This window comes from Podarcis pityusensis (assembly GCF_964106645.2).
Source record: "Podarcis pityusensis genome assembly, chromosome: 4".
Lineage (NCBI taxonomy): Eukaryota > Metazoa > Chordata > Lepidosauria > Squamata > Lacertidae > Podarcis > Podarcis pityusensis.
In genome coordinates, this window is record NC_138027.1 from 49,984,692 (window position 1) to 49,993,390 (window position 8,699).

The 8,699-nt window shown below is 38.3% G+C and overlaps 1 long non-coding RNA gene across 1 annotated transcript; it reads left to right on the forward strand.

Moving 5' to 3' along the window:
* Nucleotides 1-1,866: 1,866 nt before the first annotated feature.
* Nucleotides 1,867-8,496, forward strand: LOC308476206. The gene is made up of 2 exons (XR_013985795.1): nt 1,867-2,112; nt 8,117-8,496. It is a non-coding gene; the product is annotated as an uncharacterized lncRNA (long non-coding RNA).
* Nucleotides 8,497-8,699: the final 203 nt, after the last annotated feature.

Here is an 8,699-nt window from a genome sequence, read left to right on the forward strand (position 1 = left end):
CAGTGGTTCCTATTTGCCTTGATTTTGTAACATGGCAGAGCTACAGAACAGCAAAACAGGAAAAAATGGGCATTGTTGTGTATTGAGTCAAAGGATTTTATATCTGTATTATTATTGTCTGTATTTGCATTAGGGTAAAGCCTTTTGGTTCCAGAGGGTACAGCTACTATTGGTTCATTTAAGCTGCTGTATTTGGATCCTCTGTCTTATTGGTTCCCTCCAAAAGGCAGGACTGTGATTGCCTGATATTGTTCCCTCCAAAATGTATCCTTTCTTGCTAGTTCCCTGTCCCTATAAATGTAGCTTTCCTCTCCCCAGTCGTCAGTCTTGTTGCTTTAATAAAGAAGTGTTACTAGAGAACTGTCTCCAGCATGTTATATCCGGAGAGCTGAAATCACAAACCCCACGTCACAACAGGCATAATTTCTAAAAAGGGCCTGTTTTAAGAGCAAGACTGTGACCACCTGTTCAGCTGACCTGTTTTAGGCAATGCAAAAGGAAATGTTTGGTGAATAGCCAGAGAAAATGCAAGTGATATCACAAAGAGCAGAATCAGGAGAAATGTGACAGAAGCCCCTGCCCAATTTGTTTGAAATGAGACTGGTCACTCTAGAATAAACAGCAGGGTAGGTATGAAGGATATGATGACAGCAATCAGGCACAGTAGGGTGTGCTTTGCCTTTGACATCAAATGCATTTGGTTGAGTGCCCACCACAGCCACTCCAGTAGGGCATAGACAGCTTACTAATGTAACCCCTCTTAAGTGATTTGATGTTGTTAGTGCACTACTCATGCATTTTATCTTTGAATTAAAAACACAACTATTATAGCATTTGAAAGTGACACAACATATGTCCTTTTGCAGAGAAAACATGCCCATGATACTTATTCGAATGATCAGAACACATTTTCTTCTTAAGAACTGAAAGCAAAACTCAGGAAATGAAACAGGGGGAAAATATGACATAAAACAACTTTACATGATAAAACAAATGGCAGCAATTAAGGGAGCAATTCTAAGCAATCTGGAAGGGCAGTTCAGGGGCTCTATCTTCACCTGCAAAAGGACATCTGCCCCTGGTGGTGGAAAGCTCACCCAGCATCAATATCCTTCTGATGGCAGTAGAAGAAGAAGGGGGGGGGGGGCGGTTCAGAGGCAGACTGAGGGAAGCCTTGGAACTGCTTGATCCAAACCCTTCCCATTACATAAGTTACGTAATTTTGCCACAGCAGACAGTGAGCCAAATGTGATGGTAACGATCCTATTATTATGATATTGACCTATACCTGGGGAGATTTATTAGTTTACAGCTAAAGATCAATTTCTCATCCCAAATCTCTTCCAATACAACTGGAAGAGATAATAAGAGTACCACAAAATGATACCGTGGTTTAAAAAGGGACTAGTTAATAGTTCAGGGGCAATAGCAATAATAACAAGAAATCAATCAGGCATCGCAGAAAAGAGTAGACTAGCAAAAGAAATGAAACATCAAATGAGACAAAAGCCAAGTTCCCTCTCCCTTTTCACAGAATCATTCTATTTGTTTTTCTTAGGGCAAGATAATTTCTAAGAGGGGTGTGTGTGTGTTTTTGGGGGGGGCATCTTTATCTTACCCTAAAGACAAGGAGGCCTAGATTAGTTTTTTCTTTCCTTAAATGAAAAGTTTAAAAGAAGTTTTGCCAGCTACAAGTGGCCAGTGAGTCTTTCATGTCTTGGCTGTGTTCCGACTTCCTTCCACTATGTTCATCTTCCTGTGCCAGCTCACCATGGAAATAATGCTAATGCTAGCATTGTTTCCATGGTAATCTGGCACAGGAAGAGAATGCTGTGGAAGGAAGTCAAAACACTACCGACGAATCAGTCTTCCCTCCAAAGCCTCCTGGACCTGGTGATTATCATCAGAGGCCCTTCTCCATGTGCCTCCTCTGAGGGAGGTTGCAGAGGGTGGCAATCTGAAAATAAACTTTCCCAGTGGTGGTTCCCCCATTTGTGGATTGATTTCCCTAGGGAAACACACCTGAAACAATGGTTGCCAACTTCTAGGTGCCAGGTTAAGGCATCTCATTTGTCCATGCTATGGTATGCTTTCTGCCTACTTTTGTGATTGGTTAGTATTAATTCTTTTTACAGTTATTCTTGGATTGGCACTTTTAGGAATTTGGTTTCATTGCATTTTCCCTAGAGTATTTGGTTTCGATTATCAGGTTGTTCTACCTTCTATAGATTTGTAAGGTGCTTTGAGATATCTTGTCTCAGACAAAGTGATGAAAAAAGTAATAGGCAATAATTCAGATTTTCTTCCACACACATTGGAGTTAACATTACTTCTGGTAATTTAATCACTTGTCAATTTTGTTCCAGGCATTCCTGCGCATTAACAGTGGGCAACAGCAGGCACTTTAGAACCCCCTCCTGGTGCTTTACTTTGTCGTTCCTGTGCCCTACAGTATCATGGAAAGTATATACGGTCAATACTCTTTTAAACTGTGTTTAAAAAGGGAGGAGTGGGAGGAGTGGAAGGCTACTTTCAATGACATCATCTATATATATCTATATATGAAATATAGTATTTAATACTATAAAAAGGTAAAGGTAAAGGTACCCCTGCCCGTATGGGCCAGTCGTGACCTACTCTGGAGTTGCGCACCCATCTCGCTTAAGAGGCCAGGGGCCAGCGCTGTCTGGAGACACTTCCGGGTCACGTGGCCAGTGTGACGAAGCTGCTCTGGCAAGCCAGCACCAACACAGCACACGGAAACACCATTTACCTTCCCGCTATAAAGCGGTACCTATTTATCTACTTGCACTTAGGGGTGCTTTCGAACTGCTAGGTGGGCAGGAGCTGGGACCGAACGACGGGAGCTCACCCCGCCGTGGGGATTCGAACTGCCGACCATACGATCGGCAAGTCCTAGGCGCTGAGGTTTTATCCACAGCGCCACCCGCGTCCCGTTTAATACTATACTTAATATTATATAATAAATATTAATTTAATACTATACTTAATATTATATAATAAATATAGCAATCCAACCCCTAGTCGCCCTCTACCCCTGGTATTCTCAAAAATTCTTCCTAGTACAGTTATTGGCACATTTTCTCTTTGGTCCTTCCCATGCAAATGAACAAATTAAATTGTCCCGGGAAAAAAGAAAGTATCTTAACTAAAACACATGTTTTCAAAAAAAAAGACAAAGGTGATTTTCACATATAGAACACTTTTGAATTGTCAACAGAGTTCTTGAAAGAATCAGCAGGCAATGCCTTCTTTAGGCTGTAAGAAAACAGATTGCATATTTATCACTTATTACAGAAGCATTTTCAAGATAACCACTTGCACCACTGATTCCAATCTCTGTGAGATGATTCAGTATAATTGATGTCTAAATTGCTCCCTAACCTGTCTGGTGCCAGATATCTGAAATAGGGCAAGGAAGTAAAACAAGCATGGTTGTCAGATGTAAGGCAGCTACATCTCCCACACGTTGCAGTTCCAGATGCACTGACAACCTGCCCATCTATGTGACATTTGACAATATCAGCCAGCTGCTAGTGAAGCTGAGTAGGATGTTCCAAGAATTAGTCACAGGAAAGAGACCTTTGTTGGCTGTTCTTTTATGCCTGGGAGCATGAATTTAATGATATTTTGTCTTAATTCTCTCACTATATAAATCAGGAGTGGGGAAACTTCAGGCCGTTGATGTTTCTCTTTTTTAAAAAAACATAAATCTTTTTTATCAATTTTCTCAATAAACAATCATGACATTGAAAAAGAAAAAGAAAAAGAGAGAGAAAGAAGAAAAGGGGGAAATACACAAAATAAAACAATTAAAACATCTATATTCACTCTTAGTATTAATCCATATTTTGGGATTCATCGAATCCCCTGACTTCCCTCCACTCCCTCCCCTGGTTCCTTTGTGTTATTCTCATTTGTGCACGTCAACAAAAAATCTTTATCTCTAATTACTTCCTTATTTAAACATTCTCCATAACATTTCAAGTATTGTTGTTGTTTTTTAAAAATTCCTGCTAATATATTAACTTCCTTACATTGCTTTTGTATATATGCAATAAACATTTCCCATTCTTTTTTATATTTGTTATTGTCTTGATTTCTAAGTTTCCCAGTTAATTTAGCCATTTCAGCATATTCCATTAGTTTAATTTGCCAATCTTCTTTAGTAGGGACTTCTCCTTTCCAGTGCTGGGCTAGCAATATTTGCACAGCCGTTGTTGCATACACAAGCAGAGTTTTGTATTCTTTCGGTAGATCAGTTCCTCTAATTCCTAATAAGAAAGATTCTGGTTGTTTAACAAAGGTTATTTTAAACATTTTTTTTTTCCAATTCGTTATATAGCATTTTTCTTTTTTATATATATAACCTTACATTGGCACCACATGTGATAAAACATACCTTCCACTTCTTTACATTTCCAACACTTATTTCCCCTTGTTTTATACATTTTTGCTAATTTAACTGGTGTTAAATACCACCTATACATCATTTTCATATAATTCCCTTTAAATAATGTACACGCTGTAAATTTTATATCATCCTTCCATAATCATTCCCAGTCTACCATCATATTATCTCCCACATCTATTGCCCACTTTGTCATAACACACTTGACCTCTTCATCCTTAGTTTCCCATTCCAACAATATATTGTACATTTTTGATAACAATTTATTGTCATTTTCTATTATTTTTCTCTGGAAATTTGAAATTTCATAATTAAATCCTTCCTTTTTATCCTCTTTGAATATACTGTATCATTCAACTGGAAATATTGTAACCAGATTGTTACCTTTCCTCTTATTTTAACCCTCTTATTTCTTGAAATTTCTTCAATTTTAATTGGTTATCCTTTTCTGCTAACAGTTCTCTGTATGTTGCCCAATCAGGATTCATATTTAATTTTTTCAAGGATATTGCTTCCAGTGGGGAAGCCAACATGGTGTTTTTTGTTCTAACAAGCCTTTATATTTTCCCCACACTTTAAAAATCACATTTCTTATTATATGGAAACTTTTATGTACTTTTGCCTTCTGATACAATAAATACGCATGCTATCCAAATCTATTATCATGTCCTTCTAAATCCAATAAATCTGTATTTTTTAAATATTAGCCAATTCCTCATCTAGCAAATGCAAGAAGATTCATAATATAGCCCTTGATGCTTCTTCATCCGGCCTTCAAGAATTCTCCAGACCATGTCCTTCATAAATCCAGCAATATGCTCTCCTTCAGTGCTTTTTCCTAGTTGGGATGTGTCATTGAACTGTGAAAATTCTTCCTACTTCCTTGAGTAGAGGGTGGAGGTGTGTGTGTCTGTGTGTGTGTTATATGTAGCCTACTGTACAAAGGAGACACACTCATTGCTCTGCCTAGTTTTGTCTCTGATCCCACTCATCTTTTGCCTCTGGGTGTGTCCACCACTGACACATGGCCCCAAAATTGCTGCCCACAAGGGAAAATGGTTTTATGTGGAATAAATAGCCCATAAAAGTTATGGTACCATATGTGCAGGTGGTACAGGAAGGAAATTCATAAGGGCCAGTGGAAAGCAACTAGATTCATCACAATGATAGAGGATATATTAGCCAATAGTTCACAGCCTACAAATATAATGCAATCTCATTGACCTCATGCTGCCTGGATCAGGGCTGATGACACTTATGGTCCACCTTCAGCACACTTTTAAATTGGTTGGACAGTACAGTGTAAATATCAAACAAAAGTAAAGCAAAATTACCTACCTGCATTATGATTCAGTGATGATAATGCTTTAGGTTTTCATGTTGACTTTGGCATTATTAAAATTGTTTCCATTTCACTGCTTTCAAAACAGTAAAAGCAGTAGAGTTCCTATAGGCAGAGTCAACAAATTCATACTTGCTGTTTCAGCTGAATTACAAAGTATGACGTTGTAAAGTATTAAATTACTTGCTTTCCTATAATAGGCAATTTCACAATCTGCCCCTCCAGATTCTCTTGGACTCCAGCTAGTTTTGCCAATGGTCAGGGAAGATACCATCACTCTTGGACAATACTGATTATTTGGACCCATTCCAGTATGGATTCAGGTGCAGTTATGGGGCAGAACTGGCCTTGGTCACCCTGATTGATGACCACTATCAAGAAAGGGGCTAGAAGAGTGTAATCTTTCTCCTTCTTATTGATCTCACCAAGGCTTTTGATACCAATCATCTTCTCTACCACATTCCTCACTTGGCTATAGTTCCCTACAGAGGTAACCTTCCAGCAGATGACTTAGGGAAAAGGTGCTTCAGTTAGCAAGGCAGCACTGGAGCTGTCCATGGTCCTGTTCTTGTTTGCTCTCTGCTTTGCTTTGCTTTGCCTTGCCTTGCCTACACAGGTTTCTGCTTCTCCTATGAGCCTCATGTTCTCAACGAGCGGGACACTAAGGAGAACTAGAAGACACAGGGACCTTAGTCCACTGCTTCCTTTAACAATCTTAAAATAATAAACAATATTAAAACTGAACCCACAGATGCATCCAACATTCATGGATGGAGAAACAGGAGTGGCTATTTCATGAAATATTCTCCAGGGAAGGAATTAAATTATCCAACTGTTCAGGAGGAGCTCCAAGATGAACATTTTCAAATATTTGTCAGATAATAATAATAATGAGAAATGTAAGCTAAGTCTTGGTTAGAGTGTGTGATTCCAACATGTCTTATACCCCACAATTGTCAACTACCTTTAGGGCACTTTCCGCAATTTGAGAAACTATGCTATAGCCAGACAAGGCCTGCTGACTCAATTTTCATATGATGAGATGAATAATTGTGTTCTAGGTTACACAAATTAATGGAGGATAGATCTATCAAAACGCTTTAATGAGGAGCAACCAAACATTCACTACACGTCTTTCACTACCTCTTCCACATAAGGAATACACATACATATGAACAGTTAGCTTGCTTTCCAGAAGGAAATCCAAAATCCCATTAATTTAACAATATATTTCTCTATCAAAGTTTGTTCAGAATGAAAGCAAAGTTAATGTTGAAATTTTCTCTTAATACATTTTATTAGAGGAGCATTTATTTTCCAAAGAAAAGACCTTTGGAAAATAGCTGTTTTGATGTAAGTTGAAATGATTTTATTCTGATATATTAAAATGCAAATAACCTTTCCAATAAAAGGCAGCTGCCCAGTGTTAACCGAAAGGACGGTGTGTGAAGGCCAACTGTTTAACATTTACTGCAGAATGTCTGACCAATATGGCTTCAAAAGGCTGAAGAATAATTGGAAATTGAGGTTTCTAGTTTTATTTATTGGACTTTATGAGCTTTTTATGTATTTGGATTAAACAAAGATGTAACACCCTGAGGTTAATAATGTGCAGAACACTGAAAATATTTGAGTCCCCACTGATCAACAGGTTAATGACACCAGTGTAGACATTAAATGTGCAGATATTTTATCTATAACACATTTTTAAATATTCTGCTATAAATATTTTATTTTAGATTTCATTGTCTACATTTTTGTGCATTTGTTTAAAAAACATATTGTATTACAAGGCCTCTAAAAGTCTGCATGTAGATGTCTACATCATTCTCCAATGTTGTGCCCTCCAGACATTTTCGATTAAAGCCCCAGTTAGCAATGTGAATGGTCAGGGATGATGGGTGATGTAATGCAAGCACTAGACTGGGGAAAATCTCTCTTGTCGTCATGTTCCAACGGTGTAAGCAACCCTTATTCAGGACAGCTTAATTTTAGAAGAAATCAATCAAGCATTTAATTAAGCTCTATTGAAGGCAATGGAATTTAAGCAGCCACTCAAAATCAAATGTTTCTGAACTCAAAACCTAATTATGTAATTTCAGATTTGTAAACAAGGAGATGTCTAGTTGATTTCAGATGTGCCTGGAACAGGTTTGTTGTTGGGGCGTAGAAGAAATTCGGTACTGGATGTTGCTTTGTTTCCAACTCCATAAACTTCTTTTCCATTTCCCCCTACTATCCCACCAAGCAAAGTACATCACCAGGTGTATCAAGAAACCATACTTGATTAGAAAATACTTCTTTTACATTGCCTATTTAATTATGCCTATTTCCTTTGCCAGAAGGCGGAAGAAGCAACACGGGACCAAACTGGGACCTAGTCCTCACCAACAAGGAAGAATTGATTGATGAAGTGGAGGTACTGGGAAACGGGAGAAAGTGATTGTGTCCTTATGGATTTCAAGATACAGAGGCAAGGGAAAGCTGAATGTAGCCGGAGATGCACTCTGGGCTTTAAGAATGCCAACTTCAGAAAGCTTAAGGAACTACTGGTTGAGATCCCACGGTCAGAAATACGCAAAGAGAAGGAGTTCAAGATGGATGGAAGTTTCTTAAAGGTGAAATATTGAAGGCACAAAGACAGACAATTCCATCAAGAAAGTAAAGTGGGAGGCAAGCAACTAAATAAACCAGTGTGGCTGCATAAGGAACTTGCAGATGAGCTGTGATTTAAGAAGACATGCACTGTATAAGAAGTGAAAGAAATGGGAAATCAGGAAGGAGGAGTATACATAAGTAGCCAACAGTTGTAGGGTGAATGTCAGGTGGGTCAAAGCTCAGAATGAGCTCAGGCTTGCAGGATTGGTTAAAAATAATTTTAAAAGGTTTATTCAGCTATGTTTGAAGCAAGAAGAAGAATAAACA